The 14,637-nt window shown below is 44.6% G+C and overlaps 1 protein-coding gene across 9 annotated transcripts in view; it reads right to left on the reverse strand.

Moving 5' to 3' along the window:
- Positions 1 to 14,637, reverse strand: part of PCDH15 (protocadherin related 15) — a 532,955-nt gene that overhangs the window by 319,466 nt on the left and 198,852 nt on the right. For 4 of the 9 annotated variants that reach the window (XM_086900044.1, XM_086900043.1, XM_086900038.1 and 1 more), the window contains exon 1: positions 7,620 to 7,791. The exons of 2 other annotated variants lie outside the window; for them this stretch is intronic. The gene's annotated coding sequence lies outside the window, so the exon portion shown is untranslated. Of the gene's footprint in view, positions 1 to 7,619; positions 7,792 to 14,637 lie in introns of those variants that run through there. 3 more of the 9 variants (XM_086900045.1, XM_086900042.1, XM_086900040.1) reach the window with 3 other exon arrangements.

A 14,637-nucleotide genomic window follows, 5' to 3' on the forward strand; every position in this document is an offset into this window, starting at 1 on the left:
GGGCATAACTTCATCTGCTCCCTGCGTTAAAGGAGGGCGTTGCATGTGCTGTGTTCAACATGCAAGTAAATCGGATCCACCCAGGAGCACAGGACAGGAGTCAAGGTTAAGGAAGAAGCACGTCCTCTCCGCTTGTTTCCTGGAACGCTTGGGACAAGCACAGTCTGCTTGAGACTTTTGGCTGCATTTCAAGGAGTTCATGGAGCACAAAGACTGCAAAAGCAACACCGAGCCCGTCTTAGCTCTTTAGAAAACAAACTGGATGCTGCATGGGTCTGAAGGGGCACGACAGCACAAATTAAACCAGGTTTTAATGGTGCAGCAGAAGCAGATGGGGCCATCCATATCCTGCTCCCACCAGGCATAGCACTGGGTGTCCAGCAAGCTCAATCTCCTTCAGATGTGGCAAAGAGAGGGCTGTCTATCAAAGAATCATGGAATGGTTTGGGTTGGGAGGGCCATTAAAGATCATCCAGTCCCAAACACTTTTGCATAGGCAGGGACACCTCACACCAAGGCTACTCCAAGCCCCATCTATCTTTGATGCAAACCCCAAACCATTCCACAGCACCCCTCCAGCCTCTCTCACCCCCTCAAGTGTCAGTTTGGTGGGAAGTCCATCACACAGAGCATCTCCCCTACCCAGGGCCTCACACTATCCATCATTTGGGCAAGCAGCAGCTCTGCAGAAGACAAATATTTTACATCCACACTCTGGTGCCCTGGAATGGATAAATTAACATTGTTGATGTCCAGTAGCTTTTCTCCAGGCCCACCTTTGGATGAGTCAGCCCCACCATCACCAACAGCTTCACTGCAAGTTCAGGCCAGAAGTAGGGCAACAGAGAGAGGATTTTGTGCAGCTTGTTTCCTACAACATTCATGACTTCAGAGGTAGGTCAGGTATGCCGTAATCCACCTCTTTTTGGGACTGCAGAATCAAGTACTGAATAGTGTTAAGTGTTCCAGAGTAGAATGACCCTGGGGAATTTTTGTTGTAAATGTGATGAAGGGTCGAGGACTGGATTTTGTGTAAATTGTTAATTTTTATTCTGTGTTGTGTTGATTTTGTTGGAAATTTGGTTTTTTTGTGTGGTTTGGTTGTTTTTGTTGTTTTAAGTGAAGGTTGTGGGGTGAATGTGGATTTTAATGGTAATTCTTAAATACCTTAAATAAGGTTTCCAGCACGGTGTCCACTCAGCAACAACAGCCCTGACCAGTTCATTAGCTGGTTTCCAAAGGATGCTGTGCTGACCTTACCTGGTTCACAGTGATTTCATCCCTGCCCAGGCTGCACCAAAGCAAGAAGAAACAGAAGCTGAGCCACCCCAAGTGGTGCTGAACACAGAGTTTTTGGCAATAGACAGCATTTCTAAAGAAAATGCTCAGTGAACTTCTGAAACAGAGCCCCCAAAGTACCAAGCGTGGGGAAAACTCGTAACAAAGCTTTTTATTATGAACCAGGGATGTAAATTTATGGACCAAGAATGGCTCTGTATCCCATGGCCAGCTCCAAAACTTTGTGTCAGACAGCAGCTTTTTGATTTGGCTGCTCCCTGGGCTGGAAGAGCTCTGCTGCTGGCTGTGCCCAAGGTGGGAATGCAGGGATTTTTCCAGTTTTTGACATGGATTCAGAGCCCATTTTCCTGGGATCAGCAGTGCAGAAGGTCCAGCACTCACTTCCACAGCTCAAAACTTTACATTGACACCAGGAGGGGACTAAAAACAGGTCCCCTCCCTAAACCTTTCCCCTGCCAAGTACTTCTACCAGGGGACAGAAGTCCCACAGGTGGGATTTAGGGAATGTGCAGGTCCTACAGACCATGGCAGGATATGGAGCTGTCACTGGAGGAACCTAAATTCCTCCACATCCCAGAATCATCTTGGCCTCAGCACACTCAGTCTGTAACAAACCATTTTTGTCCCAGTGAATCACCCAAAATTACAGCTCCAATTGCTCATGGATTGTCACAATCCTGCTTTACTCAGTCCTCGTTTTGAGCTAAGATAGTGGAAGTGCTGAAAAATGATAACCTTTGTTTAACTCAGAACCTAATGTGTGCTTGCGTGCTGGGAGAGAAAAGAGCACTCCCAAGAAATTCTAATTTTTGCAAATGCAAAAGGTGTTGCTGCATGTCGAGTGTCACAGAGGAGGTAGATTCAGCTGCCATGGCTTCAAAGCCAAAGCTCTGGTGATATCCCAGAGACAGAACAGTTCCAGGAAGAAAAGTCACTGCAGAATTTCTCTTTATGCAAGGTGGAAGTGATAATAAAAGCCATTATAAAATTTCAATAGACATTTTGTGCTTTAATAGAGTTCACAATTATTTCTGGATATTGTGATACGAAAGTTTTCTTCTTAAAAGCATGGATTTCAGCCAAGATTTTTGCACTGGAACCTTGCAGCTCTCTCTCCCTCCATCAAACCAACAGTTTGGATCCATATGTGCATGAACTTGGGACCACCTTACACTGGGTGAAATAACCTCTAAAATATCTTCCCTACAGAGGGACCAGAGCAGCAGCATTTGAAGGAAGGTGATCTGAGGAATGCTTGTGCTCCATCAGGACAGAGCAAACAAGTCCCACATCTCTTGTGTTCCCCAGCTGAAATAACCTCTGATAATTCAGTTTTGTGGAAGCCATAGTTAATGGCAGGGTGGAAACATCGATCCTGTTCCCATGTCCAATGGGACAGAATCTGTCCTAATCTGGGGCAGAATTTTTTCCATTTTGGTTCTCTCAAAGAGCTGCCAGAAAGGCAAAATCACTGGGGCAACCAGCAAACTTGATCTTCTCCAGACATGAGCAAAGATTCTCCAAAGGATTTTCCCTTGGAGACAGAGACAGGGAGCCAGAAAAGAGCCATATGTTAAATTTCAATATCGGCTGCAATCAAAATCACTCTGGGAAGGGCTGATCCAGGCAAATTGCATTGGGGGCAGTAATGCCATAAACTGGAAGGAACACGTGAGTGGCTGTGTTGTAAGAATTCTTAAGAGAATTAAGAACTCTTTAGAAACTGGACCACTGGTGGGGAATTTAATTTTCCAGATACAAAGAACAAAAATTACAAATAGCAGCTTAATTTGTGTACTCTCATAGAGGATTGATCCAGCAGGAAACCTTTGTATCTGGGAGAAATAAGGTTAATTCATTCTCAATTTGGAGAGGATTCACTGACAGAAAATAAACTGGATTTGAATGATAATCAGCTGATTAAACAAGACGGAAAAACAAAAGAAAAAGGGGTTGTAATTAAGGGCTATCAGCATTTGTTTGGAAAAAAAAAAAAAAAAAAAAGAAGAAGTTAAGGCAAGTAACTAGAAAAATGAACTGAAATGGGGAACTCAGGTATCTAAAGATGAAGGAGGCCCAGAAACCTTTAAATGCCAGGTACCAAATATTCCAAAGAAAAAAGGGGGAGGGAAAGACTCTCAAGATGAAGGCCTTTGTATGAGTGCACAGCTAACAGGGAACTACCTCCAACATTAGAAGGCTTTTCATAGAAACCTATGGAGTTTTCAAAAGCCTAAAACCAGACACAATGAAGAAGTTAAAAGAAAATCTGTGGAGAATCGGTGTAACAGAATCTCAGGAAGATCTCCAATAATGCAGTATTTTCCTGGTTTGGAGAACTTTATGAAGATTTTTGGGTGCTCTCTGAAGGCAGGGGTCAGGAAAAGAACCATGTGGGTTCCTCTGCAGCAAGATGGGTATTTTGGGAACAGTTAATCACCAAATCATTAAGGCTGGAAAAGACCTCCAAGGTCATCAAATCTAGCGAGTGTAAGTACAAAGGAAATTTTTGACCTTGTTTTCAGTAAGGGTGTTAATATTTACCATGGGAGGAGAGGGAGGGGGTGAGTGGTGAAGAAATGAAAATGAAAAAAGAAATGAAATAAAAAATAAGAAACACAAGGGTACAAAAGAAGAAATCATCATAAAGGGAATTAAAGCTGTAGGGGCCATTAAAGTCAAGGCCAGAGTTTGGAAACAAACGGCACACAAAAGAATACCACTTCGACATTTCCTTTAACTGGGATACTGCAGACAATTAAAGAGCAAGGAATAAATTATTCATGTTTAAGAGAATAATTCTCTCCAAGCCTACACCACTTCCTTCAGTGGCACAGAGACCCAAGTGCTCTTCCCTTCAAATTTCTTTCCAAAGACATGAAAGCACTGGGAAATATGATCAAATTTCTTATTAAACAGCACAAGGTAGCTCATGAGAGACTAACTAAGAGATTACTTCATCAGATAACATTTCCCAAACGTTGGAGATCCCATTAATCTGGGTTTTAGCTGAGTATTCAGCAGTGTCACGTGGAAAACTGGGAGTTAAGCTGCAACCAACAGAGGCATTTAGGGGCAGGTAAACATCTGGTTCACGGGGAGACAACAACAGAAGTCCTGAAAACTTAAGTGATTATTAGAAGGTCTTAAAATTCAGGCTTGGAACTGATCTCATTAAACATTTTAGCAGTAACTGTGTCACTGATGGTAGGAACAGGTTGATCCTGTGTGACACAGCAGGGACACAGGACTTGAAGGAGGGGATGTTGATAGCACCCAGAAATAACTGGAGGCTCTGAAGGACTAAAGTAACAAAAGTAGGATAAATTCAGAGAGTCACAACTCAGGGAGTGCAAGATATTTCCTGGAGTGCTGTGAAGAGCCCAGTGGAAACTGCAGAGGAGGAGCAGGGAGTGTGAGTTAATTCCAGAAGGATGATAAACCTTCCATTTTTACAAGGGAATGGAGTGACAAAGGGTAATGGCTTCCCAGTGCTAGAGGGCAGGGATAGATGGGATATTGGGAAGGAATCGTTCCCTGGGAGGGTGGGCAGGCCCTGGCACAGGGTGCCCAGAGCAGCTGTGGCTGCCCCTGGATCCCTGGAAGTGTCCAAGGCCAGGTTGGACTTTGGGGCTTGGAGCCACCTGGGATGGTGGAAGGTGTCCCTGCCATGGCAGGGGTGGCACTGGATGGGCATTTGGGTCCCTTCCAACCCAAACCATTCTGGGATTCTAAAAATCAAAAGCCCAGCCCCATGGTTTCTGGAAGGGCTCAGTGATGACACCAGGGTAGATCTGGCATTAAGGCTTCGGTATGAGCCCCACAGCTGGAGATGCTCCTAAGGCACATTCAAAACAATGAACTCGGAACCAGTGGTGCTAAAACTGGCTCCAAACATCAGCATTGCCACCTCTCAGCCCCAAAAGTTCTCTGGTGCTATTAAACTACACCACTGCCCTTCACAAGTCCATTCTTTGTGAAAATTTTCTTTTTTTTTTCTTTTTTTTGTTTTTTTAATAAAGCTGATGATTGTGAATAAGAAACTTTCATAGATACAACAAAAAATATACTAAACCACAATTTAAAAAGCAGGTTAAAACTGGATGGCTCAAACCATAGCCTGCAGCACAAAAGGAATTAATTCACACTTCATACCTTTAACCCTTACAACAAATTAGTTGTACAGCAAGCTAAGACCAGCATCCAGCATGGCTGCTCAGTTTTACTTTTCACCTAAAGAGCTTAAATTTTGTTCATTTCCATATTATTTGAAAATAGTTGTGAGGAAAGTTTTCTTCAGCATGGACACCCATCACCTATTCCTAAAAGTAGACATTACTAGAAAATCATAGACACCAGGAAACCAGGATGTTCAGAAAAAGAAAAAGGAGAGGGGAAAAAAAAAGGAATAAAATTATAAACCTCCACTTTTATAATAGGAGAAAAAAAAAAAGAAAAGAAGAGAAAAAAAAGGCTCTAAAGCCTCCCCACCTTTCCAAGGAACATTAAAAATTTTGCAGCACAATTTTCCAAGTGACTGCCTTTGTGGCAGAGCCATTACACCTGAGCAAATATGACACAAGGTGACAATACAATTATTCCAAGCAGTGATTTAACAAGAGTAGAACACCATAAAGAAGATATCGAGCCCCAAACTTTTCTACAAGCTGCACATTTCCTCTCCAAGGGTAAGGTGTGAAACACAGCACCTGGGAGTAACTTTCTTGCCTCAGCAGCTCCAGACAAGAGCTGGGAGGAGGCTTCATCCTTGATCAGAGCTGTCCTCTCCTTAAATTCCACTCTTATTTCTTAGGGGTGCACCTGCCAAGCTGCAGGGATCATGTTCCTGAAACCTGAGCGCTACCACAGACAGATAAAATGCATCAAATAACCCCTGGCTCACCGTTCTGCTGCCTCCCCTGGCAAAGAAAACCCCAAAGCAACACTGAAATTCTGATAAGAGAAATTGAGAATTCACAGGCAAAGTCTCCAACTCTCCAAAGCAGGACTTCACTGTGTAGAAGTCCAGGTCATCAATATTATTAATTATTTACTATATCTCCTGTAATATCAGCTTCCCAGCTCCACCAGTCAGCTGGCTTTATGGGAAGAAAGGAAACGTGGACTTGAAGTTACACTTCCACAAGGAATGTTATGCTTGTGTGACAACACAGCACCTTAAACACCATCTCCCTTCGTGTGGAGGAATACAAACACCTCCTCTCTGCCTTCAAATGCTACATCAAGTTTACTTGTTTACAGTCTACTTGTTTGCACTTGTTTATAGTTCTCCAGATTAAATGGGATGCAGTAATCAGTAAAATTCCCCTTTTTAAAAAAAATAAAAAAATCTGAAGTAGTGGCAGCATGGTGATCAACACCAGACAAGGACAATGCAGGATACATTATCAGTAATTAATAAAATAATACCAAATTAACAGACAAGGAATAAGTAAAAAAAAACAAAAAACAAAAAACAAACAAAAAAACCCCACAAAAAAACCAAAAACGACCAAGCAACCAAAAAAACCAAGAAAACCCCCAAAAACCCAAACCAAACCAAAAGTATTCTGTAAGAAGAGTTAAATATGAAGGAACTCAAGGTATGACCAAAAGAAATGTTGTTTTGTCGTTGTTTTTTTTAATTAGGGTTAATTGTGGCATGAGAAAAAAGGGTAGAAGCTGACAGAAAGTATTAACAGAGCACTTACTACTGAGTGTAGAGGCTTATCAAGAAATTAGCCAGGCACCAACCCTTAAGTTTCCTAATCCTCAGATCTAGAAACTGGAAAACCCAGGCAGAAAATGCTGCAAAGGAATTCCTGTGAGGAAGAGGAGCGGAGCTATGGGACCACCAGTGTGCCAGCAACACGGTCCAAACCACCGAAAAGCTGTGTTGAGAGCTTTCGTCTCTCACTGCAGGGAAACCAGGCTGATGGAGAGACACAGACCTCAGTTTGACAAAGGACATTCAACCCCGGCGCTTTTCACTGACTCCCCCCACTCCAAACCTAACGCAGTGAGGGAGTCATGGTTCTTCTAAAGAGGTGAATAAAATATTAGTTCTGGGCGTACTTTTACCTGAATTTCAGGGGAAATCAAGGGAAAACACGAGACCCCCCAGCCTGAGTTGGCAGCCCAAAGTTTGCTGCGCTGGGTGATGCAGCAAGTTCCCCCCAGGTCTCCACGGCAAGAACACACCTGCACCCTCCGTTCTGCTTCCCGAATAACCCCAGAGCTGGAACACAGCAACAGCGAGCCCAGCACCACGCCTGGGCACCAAACAACCCGAGAAAGAGCAACGAGGGGAAAAAAAATACCTCAGCATATCAGAGCAGGAGGCGCCCGGCCATTCCCCAGCGGCGGCTCCGCATCCCGGCTGCTGCCGACGCTGCGATGGGCAGGGATGCGCCTGCCCCTTGCCGGCGCCGGGCACTCCCCCGCTCGCAGCCCGGCTTCCCGGCACCCCCCGGCTCTCCCGGGTCCCCCTCTGGGCTGCCCCGGCTCCCGGCGCGGCTCGGGCCGCTGCGGGCGGGGCTGGCAGCGCTGGTGGCCGGCCCCCCGAGCCGCTGCCCCGCTGCGGGCCCGGCCGCCTCCCGCAGCTCGCTGAGGGCTCCCGCTGCCCTCGGGAGAGCATTTGCCAGGCCACCAGGAATCCCCCTGGAGCCCGGCTCGGCACAGCGATGCTGCCGGCCCAGTCCCGGGCTTCCCCAGGGATACAGGTGCCATCGCCTAAAGCAGGGTTTGGAAAAGAGCTCAGGCTTTTCCTCACCTTCGCGGAATTTAAACAGCATTGCCTGAAACTCACGTTTGCAATTCCTTGAAACTTCACGGACTCGCCGTGCAACTCATGGAAGACCACCCAGGCATTAAATGGAGCTTATTTAAATCAGAGAATCATGGTTTGGGTTGAAAGGGACCTTAAAACCCAGACAGTTCCAATCCCTTCCACACCTTCCACTATCCCAGGCTGCTCCAAGCCCCAAAGTCCAACCTGGCCTTGGACACTTCCAGGGATCCAGGGGCAGCCACAGCTGCTCTGGGCACCCTGTGCCAGGGCCTGCCCACCCTCCCAGGGAACAATTCCTTCCCAATATCTACCCTAAATTTCCCCTGCTACTTTGAATTTCCTATTGTATTGTTGTCCCTATTACAAAAACATTGGGCATTGTTGTCCCTATTACAAAAACAAAACAAAAAAACAGTCCCTTTTTTTCAAAATAAGGCTTTTTTTTTTTCTTTTTTTTTTTTGGTGAGGGCACATGGTGAGAGTAAAGGGGAGCTGATAACACAAGGTTTATATGGTCATGTAAGCACTATAACACCAGAGCACTCCTGTTCTTGAAAACCTCTGCTGCTTAGTCCTTCAAAAAGTAAGTACACAAGGTTGTTGCAAACCTACCTAATGCTACTATTTCTCACCCACAAGCCCCACTTGCCAGTATGACTTAAAACCTTAATTTCTTTCCAAAAACCTCATAAAATTAAAATAATCAGAATGAGCATTATCTTTGTGTTATGATACCTGGAATATTATTTATACCAGAACAGCAAAAACAATGAAAACAAAATTAAAAATCTAATATCCATAGTAAGACCCAGGGTAATTCCTCTTTCTTGGTATAGTTGTGTGCTATATTTAGTTTTTTCTACCATTTATTAATAAGATCTACCTGTCCTGTGAGATCCACCTGTCCCTCACACGGACCTATATTTCTGTTACAGTGTTCACTCCTCACATGTTCCCAAAACACTAAAGTCAGCTCCCATGAAATCAACAGTATGAGATCTTCAAGGCAGGATTTGCCCAGGAATGAAGAATTCCTACAGGCAGAAAGGACAATCCAGGAGAAGCTGCCTCTGAAGGGAAGAAAAGACTTCTTGCTCCCAGACATGTGCATTAAATATTTGATATGCTCGAAGAATGTTATTGTTGGTAGCTTCACATTCCCTTAGAGCATCATCAAAAGGAACTAATTCACCTTGTGGGCTCCGATCCGGGAGTGCTTGGCAGAAGGGAGTTATTCTGGAAGCGTGAGGATCTGACAGGAATAACGACGATTGACAGGAAAGGTGCTCATTAGTTCCCTTCTCTTCCGTGAGCATCCTGCATCTCCCCGAGTCCAACCCAAACACAGCCAGGGCCAGCATCTCACAGAGGATTTTACTGGCAATCAGTGGATGAGCTGGACTCTCCTTGGGATGCATGTGCACTCAGGTGCATTTTTCTGCACTCGGGGAGAGGATGCCTGGGAAATAAATTGTTTTTGTTAAAAGCAGGAGCCAAGGTCCTGTTATAGTCTTGTGTGTTCTTCACCAAGGTCATCTGCACCTGCCAATTCCTAGGAATGCAACCCAGCCGTCCCAGACAGACAGACTTACTACAGAGCTCTGATTCTCTTCTATCTCAATACAACAGGTTCTTCAGTCCAGTCTTTTAAAACTTGAATAAAGTTCCTTCTCATCTTCCAACTCTTTTAAACACCTTGAATGACATTGAAATCTTTGGTAATTATGGAACTTGTCCTCCCAAAACACATCTCTGGGCATGCAGAGGAGAAGAAGGTGGCTGGGATCAGTCAGTCTGCATTTAACAAAGCTAAATCATGCCTGACCAACCTATCTAGGATACAGTGACAGAAATAATAAAGGGATGGAACGTAGATGAGGACACAGCAGTTATAATTTCCCTTGACTTTCCCAGACTTTCAGCACTGTCTCCCATGAAATTTTTGTATCCAAGTGAGGACAGTGTGGTCTAAAGGGGTGGACAAGTGAAAAAAAATCTGGTTGAATGACCGGACTCAGATGTGGCAAGAGGAGACACAACAGGAGAGTTTTTCCATTAGGGAAAAAGTGCTGGGACACCAAACAGGCTCTGCAGGGAATGGGCACGGCCCGAGGCTGTCAGAGCTCCAGGGATACACAGGGTGGGATTGTTGGGGTGTCCTGGGCAAAGCAAGGAGTTGGACTGGGTGATTCCTGCAGGTCCCTCTCAGCCCAGGATATTCCAGGATTCATAAGCTGAAGCAATCAATAAGGATAATAAGGTATAACATTTCCTCTCAAGGACAGGTGAGAGGCACAGCAGAGGCTTTGGAGTATCCATCCTCACTTTTTTTCTGGGCAAAACCCTGGAGAACCTGTTCTGAACCCAGAACTGGCCCTGCTCAGCCTTGGTGGGACCAATGATTTTATTTCATTACATTTTACAGCAATTTCTTTCCTTACTGAGTAGTTGCTAAGTAAATTTGAGAAGCTGTAGTTACTGCTTTGGAAACAAATACTGGATTGAGTCTAGAAGTTACCAGCATGTATTTCCAGTTAAAAGCAAGAGTACAGCTGTGCAATAATGTTAAAAATCTTAATTATATCAATATTTTGTGTAGTTTAGTTGAGGCAAAGGGCAGTACTGGCAGCTTTCTGCTGTATAGGTGTCTGGTTTGTGTAAGGAGCAACACAAGGAACACAGGGAAGCTCTTGGAATTGCAATAGACAAAATACAGAATCTCTTCATCTCCCACCTGATCCAACATTTTTATTTTCTTCCTGAAAAGCAGAAAGTTTGCAGCTCTAGAAGGCCAAAGATACAGATGGCAACTCAGTGATTGTGATCAAACTGATTTCAGGGAGGACTAATAATTATTCCTGGTTTATTTCCTGTCATTCAGTTTTAATGTTTAACCTGCAAGGTTTAACCTTGGAGGAGAAGGTTGGGGTATTCTGTAGTTCCCTGCAAACAAGAGCTCACAGTAAAATGCTGACCACCTCTTAACTATAGCATTACATCACAATGTGTCCCTGGGCATGCAAAAAAGACCTTCTGGGGAGGAGAAGATGGTAAAAATTTAAAGACAATTTGCACAGAGGTACATCAGAAGCATCCTCACTGATCCTGTGCATCCTTTTTTGAGTATTTTTGTCATTGAGAGGCAAAAGGGGTAAGGAAAGACAATCCCAGCCCTCTGGAAGTCTGGGCAGAGTCCTACAATCTGCCCATCTGTTCACAGGGAGGGATTACACCAAATCCCACTGAGCCTGCATGCTCACAAATCCGGGAGGAGCAGTAATTGGCTTACTGTAGTTTGTTAGATTCATAATTTGATCACAAACTCCTCTCAAGGCAAGTTCATCCACGGCATTAATTTCTCTGCCTTTCCAATGGCTCATTTTTTTCTGCAGCACTATAAATATTATGTGAATGAAAATCACAGGAAATGGCTATTCTGTGCTCCAACGCTTTATTGAGAGATATCTATTTCCAAAAAAAAAAAAAAAATAAGAAAAAAAGAGGGAAAAGAAAAAAAAAGCTAATTATATCTGCATTTACACAGCTCCTTTCAGAAATATTATCCAAGACTCTTTATAGAGCATCAAATGACAAGCCCAGAGCTCTGCCTATATGCAACAATCAGATATTTTCCATATGCAGCTGCCATAAACATTTCTATTCATGCCAGTTCATCTGTGCTGGGATTAACAGAGTGAGAAAAGCTGGCCAAGGACACCTATTTAAAGAACCAGGAGGTTTAAGTGGATGGAACCCTCACAGTAACTTCTCATCTAAAGCACAGGGCAACTAATGATGGTGTAACCTGGAATTTTCACTGCAAACACAACACTTTGGGTCCAATCCTGCCCTTTCCTGCCTTGGAAATGATGCTGGATGTGTCAGGAGCCCTTTTGGGGAAGGTACTAAAAATACCTGCACAAAACCAGCAGGGCAAGGACTCCAAGCACAGGGCAGGGACTTTGAACAGACTGGGATTTGGACAAGGTGCTCCCAAGGACAAGGCTCTACCCCAGCTGGGAGACTTTGGGGCAGAGCAGGAGGAAAAGCCCTCAGTGCAACGTTGCAGAGCGCAGCCAGACTAGCAACCCTGAACTGAAACAAGATTTCAGGGAAATAAATGGACTTTTCAATGCCTAAATCAGACCCAAGACTGGAAATGTTCCTGTCTCATAGGGAAGCTCTGTGCTGCTGGCAGACCATGGGTGCTGCTGCAGTTTTGCCTCCTCATTTCCCAGCTCTGACTCTGTGCACGTGCAGAACTTGGTGCCACAGAGGCTGAGTACCACATTTCACACCTTAAGCCAGGTGAAATCCAGAGGCTAAGATGTATAAATAGGCTTCCTCATACTTCACCTCCCATGGCCTCACTCCCACATCCCAAGCCCTCCACAGAATTACTACTCCAGCTTTCTACAAACACTCACACAGCTGGAGCAGGGATGGGGGTGCCCCTCATCCTCCACGAGGGAAATGAATCCATGCTCCAGAAGGAAATGAGCCCATAGCACTTCTGTTCAGCAAGAAAATACTTCAAGCATCAGGACAGCAACAGTTTTGGGAGAGCCACTCCTCACCTGGCTGCTAAATCTGTGCCAGCAAAGCAGGTTATACTGAGCTGCAAAGCCAGATTAAGAGATAACTCCTTGTTAGGCTGGTCCATAAAATATGTAGGGAAAGTCCTGGGACAAAATCTCCCTTCTGTTGCCTTGCTGAACACAGAAAATGTGAGCTCTGCTTAACCCCTGGAAGAAAGAGGATAGAAATCTATCTCTAAAGCCCCTCTCTGGTATGTGGGCAAAGAGATCTCACCAGCCCTGAGAGAGAGGATGTCACCCGGTGCTCCTCCTGCCCGGGGTCACCGTGTGTGGCATGTGTCATGTTTACAGTGCAGGGCATGGCACAGGCTAGAGGCTCTGGGGCTGAACAGGGTGCCAGGGAAGCGTGGTGGGAAAATACTGAGGCTGCCTGGTTCTTGTAGGGCCAGTGGGTCCTAGTGAGAGCCACTGGGTGATCCAGGGACCCCAAAGGATGTAGCAGAATTGTAAAAATTCACTTAACGTTTGGAAAGGGGCAGAGGAATGTAGTACAGAAAGCAAATACACACACACATAAAGAAATTCAAATATTAAAAATACACACACACACACACACACATATATATATATATACACACACACACACATTCATATATATTAAAAAGTGCCTGGTACATTTTACTTGGTGCTGTAAAAGTTCAGCAGCTCCCAACCCCTTCCCACCATTTTAAACCCACCCAAGGTTGGAACCCTAAACAAGCACAAGAAACTAGTGAAGTCACAGTCACACAGAACATAAGAATTTTAGATTTCCCTGTCCTTTCTCCCTCTGGATGCAAAGGCTGTGAGAGCTGTCCTGGGTAATTATTCCTGTCCAGGCCACCCCACTGCCACATCCAAATGCCACAGCCTGGTCCTACAGACAGAGTTCAAGTGCCTCTGTCCTACAAGCAGGTGAAAGACTTTCAGCCTTAGAAAGAGTTTATTCTGTGAAGAGCTGCTCAGCAAGGCAGGAACTCAACAGTTCCACGGCCATGGCCTGGCTTCACTCCCTACTACAGCGACGAGGACGTCACCAGCTGAGCTGCAGATAAAGAACATTTTATTCCTGCCCTGCTTGAACCCAGCTCATTTGGAGTTGTATCCCGCCTCCTTCTCCCCAGGTGAGCTGGCAGAGGCAGCACGGGAAATACACAAACCCCACTTCAATTATTTGCTCATCCTTCAGCAATAAAAGGGCAGAGAAAGGCACCACACAAAATGAAATTCTCTTTGGAGCAAAGGAGTATTTTAAATCCAAATATTCTTATGAGAGATTTGATATCTCCTCATCCAATAATTTTGGAAGAGCTGTAATCCTGTCTGGGAGATTTCCCTAACTGCTCCAGCAATAAACCAAACACTGCACCAGGGCTTTTCAATATTTTTGTTTCTCTCTCCTCTCCCACACTCTGCTCACTTTCCAACAGCACATTCAAGGCATTCAATTGATTATCTGATTTTCACTACTGGAATTCTAGTCTTCAAGTGGCAATTCTTTAATGGTTTATTTTTCACAATTAAATTTTTTGAAAGGTAGAAGGCTCTCTTTGGAGGTGCTGCCTTAAAGCACCACAGCATGACACATCCAGACCTAAACAGTACAACAATGCACTGAATTTCCTTTTAGCAGAGCTCCTATGGTTTATATTATTATGGTTCATATTATTATAGTTTATATTATTATTCTTTTCATACCCCACAGCCCCCATCAGGAGTTACCACACACTGAAAATTTACCCTCAAAAAAGTACTTTTTGCTCTCCAACCTGCATGGATTCTCCCCCAGGACACAATGACAGACTCCGTTCCAGCATTGACCCTTCTGGTTGGATCCTGATAGGAATTCCACTTTGGACAAGAAGCACTTTATTCCTGGAACTCTACAGAGCTGCAAGCTAGATGAGGACTATAAGTCAACTGCATGCTGGCTCCCTGTCAGTCAGGGCTAATTCCCACAGATTAGAGAAG

The sequence above is a fragment of the Cyanistes caeruleus genome, chromosome 8 (genome assembly GCF_971803275.1).
Source record: "Cyanistes caeruleus chromosome 8, bCyaCae1.hap1.1, whole genome shotgun sequence".
Classification (NCBI taxonomy): Eukaryota; Metazoa; Chordata; class Aves; order Passeriformes; family Paridae; genus Cyanistes; species Cyanistes caeruleus.